Source organism: Rhea americana, unplaced genomic scaffold (genome assembly GCF_003343005.1).
Source record: "Rhea americana isolate MKP2758 unplaced genomic scaffold, rheAme1 scaffold_107, whole genome shotgun sequence".
Lineage (NCBI taxonomy): Eukaryota > Metazoa > Chordata > Aves > Rheiformes > Rheidae > Rhea > Rhea americana.
This window is the reverse complement of record NW_028185117.1, coordinates 778,619-795,396: the sequence shown is the minus strand read 5'-3', so window position 1 is coordinate 795,396 and position 16,778 is coordinate 778,619.

Sequence of the window (16,778 nt, the reverse complement as noted above, 5' to 3'; positions counted from 1 at the left end):
CAAGTTTGGCTGTAAGTTGAAGAGGCTAAAAGTGTGGATATTTTTTATTACTTAACAGTGCAGTGCCTAAGCTGTTCCAAACTTCTCTAGAAGCAAACAAAAGCCACTGAACTCTACAAGAAATAACTGCCCAGAATCACGCATTGTAACTAGAAGTTATGGGAGCTGAGAAACAGCTGCAAAGATTCCTGAACACTAGRTTTACCATATGGCTTAGATGCAACAGTGGTAGAAGCCTGTTAAAAGCTTAAAAGCTTCAGTGTAAAATGCTGCATTGTAAAACAGACCAGATAACTGCAGCAACAGTACTCATTAACAGTAGGGCTCTTTAGCCGCTCATCAGTGGTGATGTGGCAATAGGGAAGCACCAGAGATTTTTTGAAAGACTGCCCCAAGCAAAGGTAATGTCTGAAATCTCTGAATCAGAGTCATCAGGGGTAGGTTTATTACCTTAATTATAAAAGTATATTTCTCTTGCCATCCAAAGCACAGAGCAATTGGTTTTGGATCCTCTGCAAAGTCTGTTTTGTGGGATGCCTGCCATGCATCCCCAGAACAGTAAGGAACAAGCCAAAGCAGTCAGAAAGCTGGTTTCTGGGAAAGACCTTCTTGAACCTCCTGAGCAGCCTAGGTGCTGGCAACAGCAGCAAGTCATAAGGAATCAGACTCTGCTCTTGGGAGGAAGTGCTAGAAAGAGAGCACTCTCCTAGAAGATTCTTAGAAATCCAGAGCTAAATTTGGTGCCTATATTTTGCTTCCTCTCAGGTAACTTCAAAGCCTGCATGTCTAGTGTGGTGGTACCCAAATGCTTTCCCAYGCATTAGCACCTAAAGCAGAGCTGTTCAGGCTGGTGTTAACTACCCTGGGACAGGTCTCTATTGAAGCTACATTTTTATAGAAAAATATTGCCGCCTGTCCAGGGTGCCATACTTAACAGATAAATGGACCAAGTGCATAGCATTTTCACAGACACATCTATTTTCATAATGAATTAATGTTTCTGTTTGGTAGCACATGTGAGACAGAGCTAATAGGTAACCACTGAGGGCGTTCCAGGTGCACTAACAGAGTTGTATCCCTCATATAGTGCTGTGTAGAGACAACATGCCTAACTATGCTGGAGCACCTTCCACTGAAATAACAGCATTGTAAGTGGAGAGCAGATTACGGCCTTCTCTGAAAAATGCACGGGTAATGCGCCATTTGTAACTTGCCAAGTGCATTGCTTATGAGAAGTGCAGGAGAATCAATCAGCTAGTTAGTATAAATTAGTATATGTGGCTTTCTGAATGCCAAGGAGTATCAGGTTATGTGAGGTTTTTGTGCGCAAGGTCTTTTGATTGTGAAAGTGATTTGTAYGTCTTATCTGGAAATGCCTTTTCCATTGCTAAGACACACATTTTGCAAGGCATAGGGTTCCAAATATGTTGAAGGAATGGAGTGAGTAATGTACCTGAAGTGAGACTGATAGTATTTTGATGGTATACTTGTAATAATAGTGGTGTATTTCCACAAAGGAATATGCGTCTAAAGGATGGATGATCAGATTTTCTTTTTGAAGTGCTTCTAAGATCATGCTGCATATTCCTTCYGTGTCATTAAGTTGCTCTTTAGCTGAGAGTCAAAAGATAATTTTGTAATACCTTTTGGTGGCTTGAGTAGCAATTCATATTCCTGTTTAATGGATCTGTTACAAAATGTTAGGATGCAATTGGTATTGAAAAATATCAATGCTTATTTTGCTCTATTTAAGATGATTACAACTTTGTCCAAGGCTGGTAGTTATTATGTATTTAATAGCGTTGGAATTGTAAAATTGGCCTAGATCTGCTCCTCCTGAAACAAGTGGTAAAGCTCCAGTTTAGTCAGAGAAGAAGGATTAGATAAATGCTGACTGCTTTTAAAGCCCCATCTGTTAATGTTCAAATTCAGTAGAAACTTTCCAGAYGTTGTATTTTCAAGACTAGATGACTATGTTCACTAATTACTAGCACTATTAAAATGTTTACCATCCGAACTCTTTCAAACACATGAAGATTAATGAAAAGTTCTATTGATTTTTTTTTTAAGTTTTCTTCCAGGTTTTTATAGAAAAGCAGTATCTTAGCTTTTGCTAACTGAAAAATGAAACCATTGAAAGAAATTGCTTACAAAAACCCCAAGAGTTGTCCTTTAGAAAGCCCTGAGTAGCTATAAAGAACCTCCCTCATCCTGCAATCTCTGAATATTTGCAGAAGGAAGCTTAATACATAGGACATTAAGAGTATCCTGTATTTTTCACTAAACTTTCMATCAGTGAAAAACTGCTGAAGCCTGGGCTAGGACTGCAGCTTTGGAGGGTTAGTTTGTGCCCTTTCCTTTTCTTTGCATCAGTTAATGTCTGCATTTTTAAGCACAAGGGAACTTCCTTGGTGGTTAGAAGGGCAGAACACCCTCTTGCCATGAAAGCCCTCCCTGAGGGCCAGTGTGCATGGTGAGAGCCGCGAGGCCATGCAGGGACCTGACCACAGGTTATAGTATTGTCACCTCAGGGCTCTGGAAGGGAAAATCCTGCTCCCTGGAGGAAAGGAGTGACCCTCATACTGGCTTTGTGAGGAAGTACTTGTGCTCCCCACTGCAGAAGATGGCACAGAGCTTTGAATTTCTGCTGGAGATAAGCTGCTCCTGCAGCCCAGACACTGCAGAGAGCCAGGAGTTAAACCATGAACCATTAGTCTCTCTCTCTGATAATTTTCACCATTCAGGCATTGGTTGATATAGGCACCTCTCTCAGATCTCTCTCCTTTTCCACGCCCTGAGTATGAAACTTAGACTCTCGGCTCAAATCTGTGGCTTCTGCTTTGGGGCCAGATATGCCAGAGGTGGGGCTCAGCAGTGCTCTTTGGTCCCTCTGCAAAGCCAGCCCTGAGCAGTGAGGCAGGTGCTTGCAGGACTGYGAACTGGAGCCTTGGTCTCCAAGTCTTCTGGGTCACAGACTCTACAATACTTAAGGGTCTGGTCAACATTAAACACTTACACAATGTGTAATATTTAAATATCACTTACGTTTCTCAAYCTAATGCATATGGTATTTGTTGAAATTTATTGTAAATGACATTCTTGCTGAGTGGCAAAAGCACTGAAAGCAGCCAGATGGTTAGCAGAAATATACTGTATATTAACAGACCATGACAACTGGGTCCCATAKATTGCTTGAGCTTATTGGCAACTGAAGCAATTTTTTCTTTCAAATTGAACATCCAAGTACATTGGAAAAAATGCAGCTACTCCCAAAGTAATAGCACAATTGTTTTAGCTGTCTTTATCCCCACCTCTCCTGGATACTTCTGCTTTTAACAGAGTAAGTGGAAAAATATGTAGCAATTTAGGTTACTAAATTGTATCACAGTATACTAGTTTGAATTTCTTCCCTTTCCATTTGAGAAGGAGACCTAGCTTGTACCTTCTCAATAAACTGTACTTTTTCTTAAATTTCAAAAGTGAAATTGCATGTCCTAGGAAATTTTTTTAATGAACTAARGTCAGAAGGTTGGATAATCATCATTTAATCTGACACGCATTTCTTTGGGTTAAAAAAACCCACATTCTCCCAAGGATGAGGCATGCTGACCATCAGCATAGTATAAAAGCACTCCTTTAGAAAGTCCTGTCTAACTAAAAGCTCTGCTTTAGGTGGAGCTATCATGGCATGCAGCAGGCCCAGTGCTTCAGAGGACATAGGCTAAATTACAGGCTCTGGATGTGGCTCACAGCTTCAATCATATTCTGAAGGCATGCTGAGAATTGAAGGGCTAGYGAAAACATTCTTAGCTGGAGAGCTCACCACCACATTGAATCAACAGGGTTACTGCTAAGTAACTTGGCATTCTTCTGGTGCAATACCTAAAAATCTTTTAATAGTAAGGTAAGTCCCATTGTGAGATGGCACTTCAAAGAGAAATAACCAACTGGTTCTTTGCAGGGACTTAAACATTGAAATGATGCCWTTCACGTTTGCACTGAAGTCAAAGAAATGAAGAATTAGGAAAAATAACCATGATGTTTAAATAATTCCATCACTTCAGATAGACAACTGATGCGACTGTTACAAAGTCTGATTAAAAAATGGGTTTTGAGTAATGAGTGGACTGTTAGAAACTTTGTTATTTTATTTCTAGAAGTACACCAGTTGCGCAGGAGATGACAGGATGGGTGAAGCTGGGACACAAGACTAAATTTCAGAAAATTGGGTTCATTTCCAGCATCTGCCACAAACTCTATGTAAAGCTTCTAGGGTTAGTTGCTCTGGGACAGATTTAGGGGACTTGGGCTTAGCAGGTGTCACATGCTGTTAAGTGCCCTCCTTCTGCCTACATGGCAACCCACGCAGACATCTCTGCTCCAGGATCTTTGTTTGGACTGAAAGAACCAAACAGGATTCACACATCCAGAGGTAGGTATTGAGCAGTAATGGGAGTGGGCTAGCCTGGCTGAGACCTGCAAGAGGGGAATGACTTCTCTGTAGCCTGGTGTTAGGCAGCTAAATCCCTCAGATGGGYAGAATCATAGAATCGGTAAGGTTGGAAGGGACCTCTGGAGGTCATGTAGTCAAACCCTCAAACAAGTGGCCAATACAGGAATCCAGCCACGACCTTAGCATTATTAGCACCGTGCTCTAACCAACTGAGCTACACCTAACCCAAGTATCTAGCAAGCAGGGAAATGACCTATGTGATGCTATTAACTCTGTCAGGCTTTAAGGAAAGATTTGAAACCTTTGAGAGTGACTGGAACGATTCTCAGAGGTGCCCAGGTGCGTTGAATATCACATGCTAAGTTTTATTACAGTTGCATCTACAAACCCTGTGTGAAATCAGAGCCACATCTTGCCATGAACAATGCAAGTATTCTGGAACAAGGAGTCTCTCTCTCTCTTTCCCTCTCTTCCTCTCTCATATTCTGTGTAATTAAGTAACAAAAAGGGTAAGAAGATTAGCTTGCAAAAAAACCCTGCAAGGCTGTTCTGCTAGACCATAATAGAATCAAAACTTGAACCTAGGTTTTCTCAGAAAAATAGGCCATATATCTATCTATGCTATGATAGTGAAATCTAAATTTCAGAGGACTTGCGTTTGTGAGCAAGAGGAGAATAAATGATCTCCTGAGGTCCCTTSCAAACTCAGTTTTCTTATGTTTGTYGGATAAGGTTAACTTTGCTTTATTTGTTGCAAACCTTTAGAGAGAGAAATAAAACAGAATGCATTTGCTGTATTTACTGTGGCAGGCAGCACTGAAGGCTAATATTTTTTAATGTAGTTTGGCTTTGGAATGGCTGTTTTAAGCTCTTGCTTGATACGTATACTTCAATCAGAAATTTCATTCACACCTGTATATACCATTATTGGACTGACATGTGCAAGGATTTGTCCTATACTGCTCATTATTTGGAGTCTCTTGGAAACTCATCAGGATAGATCTTGGAGCAGACTTTCAAAAGTCATTAAATAGCTAATGCTGCAAATCAGCCTCCAGGAGAATTTTTTTTTTTTTTTTTTTTTTTTGAAAGCCTGGGATGCCAAACTCCCTAGTACATGGTAAAATTCCACTCTGCAGCACCTATCTTATTAAAATCATCTAGCAGAGCCTACAATCCCCTGCACTGGTCTGTCCAGCTACTGGAAGAAAGACCTCATAACTGAATGTAGCTAGTAGTGCTGGTAGTAAATGCAGAGAGGACACAGCCATCCAAAAGATCGATCCATTGCAGGCCTGACTTATCGATCAGTCTGTATTTGGCAAAGTTTTTAAGCACTGCTGAACTCCTGAGTACATGCAGATGATTTYAGGCTACTCCCAAAGATGAACATTAATTATGCTTTCTGCTACGATCATTTAGAGATTATCTTTAGGGACGCCCTCTCCTGTGCCCAAATTCAATATCTAAATATTGGRTGCAAGAAAAAGATTGGAAACTGTTTTACTGATGCCAGATTAGACTGAGCAGTACTTGATAAAACAGTGTTTGATAAAGCACTTGCGCCCCACACTGCATGTGAATATATTCAGTGAATATAGTGAATTCATAATGTCATGCAGTAGTTGCTGGACAGCATGTGAATCTTATTGGTTATGTTAATCTCATACTTAAGCCATTACACACCAGAATTTAGAACAAAAAAAAGCAATGAATATCTGTCAAAATTAAAGAAATGGATCTCATGTGCAACACATTTGGTCCTGCAGAACAGGGTAGTTATGAAGGGTGACCTGCCATCCAGGAATCAGGTTCGGGGTTGCTTTGAGAGTCTTCAGTCAGTGAGCTCCCATGGTTCAGACTAATGCTTGCTGAAAGAAACCCAGAGAAGTCACTAAAGAAGACACCAAAATGTGGATATCTAAATGTAAGGAGCTTATCCTGAATCGTTGGTGCTTTTAGTAAAGTCATGTGGCATTATCCCAAGACAACTGAAGTGGAAATACAGCCTTCTAAGTACCTAGGTGTGGCTGCAGCATGCTTACTGCCCTAGGCTATTTTCATGACCTCCTTTCTCTTACCTAATAGTGGCACTTAGTTTGGCACTTGCATTTTTGGCAATGTGATGGAGCGCAGACTACTCAAGGGGTTCAATAGAAATAAATATTTTAGGGATATTTGCACTGTGGCAGACTTTAGCATTTTGTTGAACCTAGCATTGGTCCTTAGCACAGAGTTTTTGATTTCAAAACGTGTTGATAGATCCTCTGGTCAAGCCCCCAATGTATTGCAAGCTGTTAAAACAATACTTAGCCCTCCCTTAATGACAGCAGTAATTCCTGGATAACAAAAGCATTTCTTCAGAAAGGCAGCTGGGTTTGATCTGAATATACCTTCTGATAAGACTACTTCTGCCCCTGATAGTTTATTGCAATAATTAAGCTCCTTCACTGCTAAACTGTGCCCTGTCTTTTATTTGAATCCGTCTGCCTTCTGCTCTCAGCCCTTGCGGTCTGCTATATTTTTTTCTACTGGGCTAAATACACCTTCAATACCCAGAACTACTTCATCACTAAGCTACCTACGTTTCATTCTTAAGACACCTTTTAATCTTTGTTTTGATAAGTTAAGTAGAGGGGACTAACTTAAGCTCCTGATGCAAGGGGTTTTTTTAAGTCTTTCCTTACACACGGCAAAATTCTGCCCCCTTCCAATTTCCCCACATCTCTTCAGAAATGAAAAAATGAGCCRTATGCTGTATTTTAGCAGGGTTGTCAGACATGTCCTAGCAAAATACTGTTCTCAAGCAGCAAGACACAGAGCTATGGAACAGATTTATAGCAAACAGTTTAAAGCACAGCACATGTAGAACACATTTTGAGACTCTTTTAAGGACCCTAAATTGGATCCTTATAACGGTGGCAGCTCTTAAGTGCTCCCACAGTACATTCATTGAGGTACTTGTTTAGAACAGCACGTAGCCCATTTGCGACCTTGTCAGGGGGGTGCTGCTGTTCTGATGGACTTACTATAAGGATAAGCCTTACTCTGTCCAGCAATCTTAAGTGTAATGCTACATAGGCTCTTATTTATGTTTTCCGTTCTGCCATCTGTATTTTTTCAAAGCAAGAGGCCGGGAAAAGAGAACTTTACTCCGGGCAAATTGTGTACGTTAGGAAAGGCACTAAAGTGTGTGCGTTAGGCTTTTCGGGAAGTGGGTGTGGGAGCAATTCAGGAGATACAGAAGTATATATGATCTAAGCAGAATGTTTTCTGAGGGAAGTTATAAACAGATAAAAAGATGTAGCTGCTCTAAAAACGTGCTCTTGCTTTTTTACTCTTCCCAGACACATCCTTACTTCAGGATTTTATTACATTTTTGCAGGCCCTGTTCTGCTCTTTCTTTGAAGTTTGGCAAGAATCTTTTCCTCAGTGAGTTGGGCTGGATTTTRTACAATGGTAATGCACCAACACTTCTTCCCATTGCAGGCACTCTTTCAGTGACAAAGTCCTCTGAGCATTCATAGTTTTATTAATACTGGGCAGTTTTTCCAGTGATGCACCCCAAAGGATTTAGGTATACTAAGCACACCATTTGGCAGTGGCACTTGTACTTCTTAATTTCTTCTGKTTTTTTTCAGACCTGTAGAAATATACACTCTCCTCATTGCAAAGGAGCCAGCCACCGAAAGCAAGACAGAATCTACCATCTTGCCTTTGTACAAAACAAGCACAGAAATTAGAGATTTTCAGGACAAGAATCTCAAGTAAAGAAAAATACTYCTGTTGCACTGAGCAAGGTGCTTGTTCTTGCAGATGCTGTGGCTTCTGCACCCCTCCCCCTTTTTCTCTAGTCTATTTGGCAAGCCACAGGGGACTGACTGCATGTCATGCTGCAGCTCTGCTTGCTGAGAGCAAGTCTCCACAGCTTTTCTCTGCTCCTGTCTGCCTGGCAGTGTCTGCAATAGCCACGGGCTGTATAGCAGGGCTGCAGGACAAGGTGCTTGGGAAGGGTCTTTTCCAGTGTGAACGTCCAGCCCTGTAGGCTTGTTACTTAAACAGTAATAATGTCCATGTGTGTGCGCACACACGTGTCCCTACATACCCGTGCATTCACAAGTAGTGTATCTATCACTGCTCATTTAATTCTTTCTGGCCGTCAGAGCAGGGCATGAACACCTCTACCTTCAATGTTGCTGGTGCTTTGGGAGAAGCTTGTTTACCTCGTTCTTGAGTCAGCCTCATACCGTATACCCTGATTCAATCCCCTACTGCATGCTTTCCTGCCAGAAAAGAGGGACAAATCCTTGAACAAAAGGGCATGCTGTGAGGGTTCAACTTCAGCAAAAAGCCGGAGAAATATTGTGTAGGGCCATGGAAGCAGGATTTGACCCCTCAAGAGGAACTACTCCATTTATCCATAATCTCTTCCTGCCAGGCCACTGTGAGTGCTGCACACATGAGCTTCATTCCTGCCCTACTCTTGTTCTGCTGTAGTGCTGTGTCACTTGAATCACGTGCCTGTGGTTTTTTTTTTGATGGCTAGAGCCAGGGAATCTCTGCACTGACTTCCCTGACCTATAACAAGAATTCTTTGAGTTTGGCTTTTTATCTGTTCTAGTCTTGTCTTCATGTTGTAAAGTCATTTCCTCTTGTCTGGCCAATCCTCTGCTACTCCTAGAACCACCCTGGTACCTCACTGCTGAACAGACCACAAAATTCCTGGGGGAAAGGAAAATGCACAGCTTTTTTTCTTCACCTGCATCATGTCATGCTCTGAAGTTCACACCCAGGTGACACATCGGAAAGAATGAACTCTACTACTGAGTAAGAGCATTTGCCTGAGAGCTCTGTCACTAAATTCTGGAAAGTGACTACCAATATGAGGCAAGCAAGCTTGCTCATACTACCTCCATATAAGCATAYGCCTGCAAGTCTGTAGTTAAAAACACAGAGGGAAACAATGGCACCTTTTTGAGGAAAGAGCAAATTGCTCCAAATGGCATGCAGATCTGTGTGCTTCTTCTGAAACAAGGTTTGCTTAAAAAGACAAATGTTGAAAGCAACTCTTAGCTATTTAAGTGCATAATCCAGCTTGAGAACTTACTAGCAGATCGTACAGTGCAATTTGCAGGTACTAACACAGCCAACAGTTATCTAAGCAAYTTAGAGAAAACGAACACCACAGAAAGGAACTGTGATATCTTACTATGCGTGGCTCCAAGTCAGAAAGTATAGAGACACCTAAAGCAAAATAAACATGCTAGAGCTTTTGAAAGGGTCTTCCAGGTGGGGGGGGGGGAAGGGGAGAGGGCTGACCATCCATTCACATATATTCTAAATGATTCAAAAAGAAATGGAGGTTGCAACATCCTGCCTGCAACTAGGAGTGTTGGGATCAATGATATTTGAAGGCAATATTAGAAGGAACTGGTCAGAGTCACAGAGCATGACTCCCCTGAAAAACCAAAGAGATGTAGCATTTCTTTCTGTATGCCTACTTACCTATTGGGTTCACAGCTTAAAGCACCAGCAAACCAGCTGGGAGGCAAGTTCCTCAAGCTCAGTAGCTGCAGCAAAGGTGTCCYTTTGCCTAGCCTGAATTGAGTGCCACGCGTGGGGTGCAGCAGGCAGATCACACTGCAAAAAATCTGGCATTCCTCTTCAACCGAGCAACAAGGACGCTCCCTGATGAATAGGAACTGGAATTAGCTGGAGGATTTAAATGTAATTGCATGCTCTGAACCTAACTGGTAGATCACCCTTCCCCTCAAGCAGATGCTTCTTCTATAGTTACTACCAGCCCAAACTTTTTAGTCATGCTACAATTCACTACCACTGAGCTGATCAAATTATCACAGTGTCTGGTTTACAATATCACTGATTAAGTCACAGAGGAGGAAGCTAATTATAGAGGAGCTTGCTATTTACACACAGAGATATTGTAGCAAACTCTGCAGGAGGCAGATGGAAGTATTTTGAAAGAAAAAGGGCAAAAGGCATACAGCAGCAAAGCAGAAGTTTTATAGGGAATGCTATAGGCTTTTCCTCATCTTGAAGCATTMCTTGTGTGTGGTAGAGGTGATTCAAGGATTTCTTTCAGAATTTAAGGGTACAGCTCCAAGAGGAGATATTAATTTTATTACTGGGTATGCAATCGTTACCCTACAGACTAGAATTTCTCAAAGCTCTCTTTAATGTCAGCCTATCAGTGTTTTCATCACTAAACATTGCACAATTACCCTGAAYTGCAAAATTACAATATGTGGGATTGTTTGTGAGGGGGGTTATCCTAATAGATCCAATTTTTATTGATCTTTCTTTCTGTAACATGTTTAAGTGTAARTGTACTTAGTAGCCAACCACATCATAAAAACAAGGTCCAGAGTCAAATGGAGGAGCGCTGTAGCACAACCACAGTGTGGGTACTTAAAAAATTCATTGAAGCAAATGGAAGCGATAGCTATCTTCAGCACACTTGAAGTGAAACATTTTAAATGCAAAACAATTTAATATTGTACTTACATTTGACATTTTTTCCTGCAATGATCAAGGATGTTGTTGCCTTCTGACTTACAATGGGAAGTACAAGTTTCCGGAACATGAATCTTGACATTGCTCTAATTTGCCTCTTGTGTGATGGTTTACAAAGGGAGTATAATAAAGGGCTGCTGATACAACAGCTTTTACACCCATTTAGCATGCATGTTAAGGCTAGAGAAAGATAGAGGGCCAATTAAGGCTAACCTGCTTTATAAATCCTCTAATATAAAGCTTTCCCACTTGTCAGCATAAGGAAAAAAAAATCTATAGACCAGGAATTCATGGAAATGCTGCTTTGGCTGTCTGCGAAGGCTGCAGTGGAATAAAAAGCTGCTTTGCCAGTACAGTGGACAAGCAGTGCTGCATGAGCTGAGCTTTTCCAAGAGCAGAGCAAACCAGACTTGGACCTTCCTTTATCAGGTTGGCAGATAGAGTTTAACTCTGAAACCAAAATACGCTACTTCTCTTGAAGAAGCTTAAGAAGTAGAAGGCCTAGAGGGACATCTATGAACCCTGCAGTCACATTAAGACCCAGACAGGTTGGCAGAAGTGCAGCTAGCACAAGCAGAAGGAGGAACAAGATGACTAGACTTTGGATGGTCCTTGAAGGGCATTTAGCAGACCATTTTCAGCTTGAGGGGATCAATTAGCACAGTAGGAAGGGGAGAAGGCTATAATTTCCTCTCTGTGGGAATGACCATTGAGCAATCAGGTGGCAGGGGAGCTGTAAGCATTTGCTTCTTGAGGGTGATCTTTGAAACAGGGGTCATCTATTTGTCTCTGCTTACAGAGGGCCTAAATAGCAGTCAACTGGATTCTGAGTTTTGCTGTCCASGGCCAGGTAGGCTGTTTTTGGAAAGAGGAATGGGACTGAGGGGTAGATCTTGATAGAGCCTTCCTCTGTGCAAGTCACTGTTACTGGGCTAGGTTGTCTTCTGTTAGTTGTGCTCACAAGTCCCAATATAGCCATATAGGCTGTATAGTCTCTGGGGTTGATGTGTCCAGTCACACTTTCCTCTGAGTGGTGACCTCGTAGGTACCATGGAAGGGATGAAAAGCCCTCCTATTTTGTAACTGTCCCTCAAAAATGAGTTGTAAGTCTTGAGGTAAAAGCACCTGTCACTTTCAGAATGGTACGTCTTGGAGGGGCAGAAAAACTGTAAGGAAAGGGATATATACTCATCTTTTTGGCCTTATAAAAATAGAACTCTCCTGCAGACAGCTTCATTGGTTGGCCTGCCTTGGTGTAGAGTGCCGTTTCRAAGTGAAACTGGAAATTCAATAGTCTTCATTATGCACATGTAGCCCTGTGCTATCTCACACCAGCCTGCCACTGGGAGAGCAGGAATTGTCCGAGTAAGGTTTGGTCTTCTCTGCTTTCAGTGTAAGAAAACCACTTCCTCTCCAGTTCTTGCAAATACAGCATTCTAATAAGATGGTAAAATATTCAGACATAGCTCATGATCCTAGTTCTTAGTAGTCAGTGTTACCAACATGTTACTAACTTTAAACTCAATTTCGTCTACAGCAAGTTGCAAGACACCTCTAATGTAGTGTAATGTAATGAAAATAAGGCATTTTAGGTAATCAAGTGTCCTATATTTACTTTTTGAACTGGTCTGAGGAAGATGTTTTAATGCCATGGACAGACCTGCTTAAATGTCGGCAGGATTCTGAATTGTAAAATCCTAATGAACAATAATCTGTCTCTAATACCTCTAATGTGCTGGTMTGACCAATAGTACTGTATTACATGCCGTAAAACACTGCAATGTCCTGCAATTCATTTGACTATAATTCTTTTATAGTTTATGTTTGGCTGGTTTTGTTTTATGCTTAATAGTAACTATTTTAGCACAAGTATATTCCTTTTCTTTTTCTTTCTCTCTCTTTTTAACTAAGCATATTTAAATAGTACTGGAATAAGATTCTTTTAGTGGTAGCTATAATAACACCTCTAATGTTTAACAAACCACAAGAACTGGAAGACTAGAATAATTTACTTGGCCCATAAAAGAGCAGAAGTAGTTACATAAAGTGAACATATCACTCCTTTATTCCTATTCCACACAGTTCCCTGTAGCTTATTTCATTTTTTTTTTTTTTTTTGAGGAAAATTAATTCAATGATGATGCAGTTTCTTCTGGGTCAGAGAGACCAGGTTAGCCAGAAAGAAATGACTTCTCAGAGGTAGAAAGATATTATGCTTCCTGGCTTTCAACCCTCTTACTGAGACAATAGATGGATATAAATTTCAACAAATACAAAATAAGCTCAAGTGGAGAGTTACTCCAGAGGGGCTGTGAAATGAGACAAAAACAAATGGATTTATAGACCTGGAAAACAAAACACTATATTACTTATTTCACTTTTCCTGAAGGTATAAAAAGATATTAAAAAGTCATTAGCCATGCTAAATGACCATGTGGGTTTCTCAAAGTGAAAAGGCAAAAGAATTAATACTGCTGATGCAGCTTCTGCACAGAGAAGATGGTGGAGCTTTCTGAGTAGCTCAGAGAAGAGCTTCTGCTCTGAACACACTTTTAAAGATCAGATCCTGTGCCAACTCTATGCATCATGGCTGGTATTTCWGCTGGTGCCAGGCCAGGTCTGCAAAGGTAGCTGCCAGTTTGGAGCTCTGAACAAGTGCTCACCAGCTTTTGAAGAGGTCTCGTTACACATCTAGCAACTTTTAAACATCTTCACTTAGGAAAGGTCTTTGGCTGGGATTTTCGGCATTTTTGTGACCCACAAATAACTTGTGAGAGGCATCTACATTTAGGAAGTGCCAGGGAGCAGCAGCAGAAGGGATGCTCTGCAAAGGGAGGTGAGACAGGACCTGAGGAGGACAGCTAGGCAGGGACCTCACTGCCAAGTCTTAGTCCTGCAGTACCCAAGCAAGATGAGCAGGTCCAGGGACAGTAACCCAAGAGGGAGGCCCCAAGGTTAAAAGAAGCTCCAAGCCAGTGGGTAAAGAATATGTGGCTGGGGTCCCCAGCCAGTTCTCACAGCTCCTCGCCCAGCTCTTTTCCCAGTGGTGTGATCCCAGATTACAACTGCACCACATTGAGGTGAGCTCTGAGCCCCAGCCCCAAGCTCCGGGGAAGGGGRAGAGGTGGCAGGGCCTGGTGACATACCCAGGGCCTCCACCAGGAAGGTTTCAGCTTACATCCTCAACGCAGATGTTGACTCAGATATTGTCACTTGCTTGGACTGGACTGAAAAAGGTCCTTAAGGTCCATGGCCAGCCAGCACTGCAGAGGCAGCAGTACTGACACCTTTGAACAGGGAGCTGAACAGAATTAAGAGTAACTAACTAACTGTAAGTGAACTTTACATCACTTGAGAACTTTCTGAAGTTATATGAGAAGGAAATTCACAGCATCAACAAAGAGAACATAGAGGTGTAATATTTTTATACCTTGGTGCTTATGTGGCACCCAAAGAGGGAGCACGAAAAGTTCCTTCAAGGAATTCWTTTATGGCTTCTTTTATCTATAGTTTAAAAAAAAATATTGGAGAGAAGAGAGCAAAACTCAGGCCTTCCTTTCTATGCTCTATACATGTCTTATATAGTTTGATTAGGCTATGCATATTCTTCAATTCTTTTTATGGTGATAACTGCTGTCGTGATTCAGAACACTGGTGAAATGTCATGCCTGGGTACCATTATGTTGGCAAAACAACAAAGAAATGGGTCTTGGTTCTGCCTCCTCTTTGTGGAAATGACATTAGTTAAACACATAAGCCCAGCCACTGAGGTGGTTGGCTGGTGGCGTAACGCTGGAAAATTGCATTCCAGCAGGGAACTAATCCTGACTATGCTGCCTTCAAACTGCCTTTTGGTGGTGTTATGTCTGTACTGCAAAGTGAGAAGAAATAAAGCTTTGGCTGCTGACAGATGCTATTRCTTCCTGATCAGGCTGCCTGTGTGAAAGGGAAGAAGAGATGTCAAGAGGCTGATGTGAAACTTGTTGCCCTTGTAAAAGCAGCAGTACCATGGGCCAAATCCATCTCGAGTGCATCAGGTGCCGAGGGGTGGCTTTGCTGTCGGTATGTCTGAAGGAGGGAAAGTTGCAGCTTGCCAGAAATGTTGCTTCCCTTTCCTAGGAAGTGAGAGCTGTTAGACTAGACACCCTCTGTTCATTTGGAGGGAAGGAAAAAATCAAGTGAGCCTAATACCTCAGTTGGTACTGACTTGGCTTCACTGAAGTGCAGGGGGCTCTACTTTTTTGTATTTAGAGCTGTTCTGCTACTTGCCTTGGATGGTGTGGGGGAGAAGGGAATTTGTTCTTGTATATCCTGTATTTTAGGCCAACTCTTTGTCCTCTCTTRGTGTAAAGTAAATAGAGAAAGCATATACAAAGTAACTGCATTTTGCAGCTTGTTCAGGGGAAGCAATAGCATTTTTTTTTCATCAAGTTATTATTTGCTAGTGTGCTGCCCAACTTTTTGAGTGAAAGATGAGCTTGTGGAACTCAAGTCTGCATTTAAGGCCTATAAAACATGACATGTGGAGACAGGGSTATATGTGTATATTTGAATTTCCCCAAAGACTGGAGCTGTTGGGACTGTGGGGATGTATTTCTGCAGCTGAAGCCTCCACATGAAAGGTGAACTCACTGCTGGGAGTTAGCGTTGTTGGTGGTTTTTTAGTTCTCAAAATCTTTATGGCAAAAGAGACTGCTGCAGGCTGCTGCCGCGCTGATTTACAAGGCCCCAAGTTTGGTCTTGCATCAGTGGAGTCCTTCATGTCTCTTGCTCCACCTCTTCATGGCCCATCAAGCCTATTCTTTCACTTTGACTCCAGCCATTTACATGGTACTAGAGTATCTATGGTAGCGTGGAAAGCAGGAAATGAAAGTAATGATAGGGYTGTAGGACTAACCATTAATTCTGAATATGGTCTATCTTCTGCTTAGATCGAATTTGTATTGCTTCTCCTAGTCAGAGTTAAGCCCTTAATAGTCCCTGATTACTGATAATTATCACAGCTGAGGAATCATTGCAGAATAATATATAGTTTCCTAGGGACRGAAACAAGGAGCTTCGGCCTTGTGCAAACCACGGCTCTTTCGGCAGGTTGGTTCTGGCGGGGACACGGGCGCCTGACCGGCAGGGGCAGGTGCGCGCCCGCGACCGTTGGGCGGGGGGGCAGGCGCGCACGTGAGACCGTTATCCTGGGCGGGGCGAGGCGCGGGGCACCGTTACCGCCCCGGTCGCGGGGAGGGGGGGGAGGAGGAGGATTGCTCAGGCAGATCGCAGCTGTGGGCACCTAGRAGGTGGCACGGGAATCTTTCCACCCCGCTGGGGCTGCAGCTGCTTTGAGCTTAAAAGCTGAAGTATGATAGTTTGTATCAAGGAAAAAAAAAAAGTGTGAAGATGTTAGATGGTTTTGTGGAACTCAGTCACTGAGAAACTTGCTGCAGGACTAGAGCTGGGCAGAGCTGCTGTGGGTGCCTGGTTGCCCAAGTGCCTGTTGTACCTGAGGATTCCCTTTTTTCCTTATAGTTTGTAAGGAAAATATAGTTAATTAGTTCATTCTGTGATGCATGTGGAACTGCTAGGACCACATTGTTGCYTGAAGTTATATGGGAGTTTGTCCTGGACTCTAGCTCTACAGAAGCCAGGTGTAGCTGCTCAGGGGTTTGATTTCTCTCTTTTCTTTGAGGAGAGAGTGTTGTGTTTTTTAACTAACCWGTGTCAGAAGGTTTTATGTTATTATTAAATAGGAGTTTATATTGGCATAATAGCCTTATTTAGRCATTTAGAAGCTCTTCTG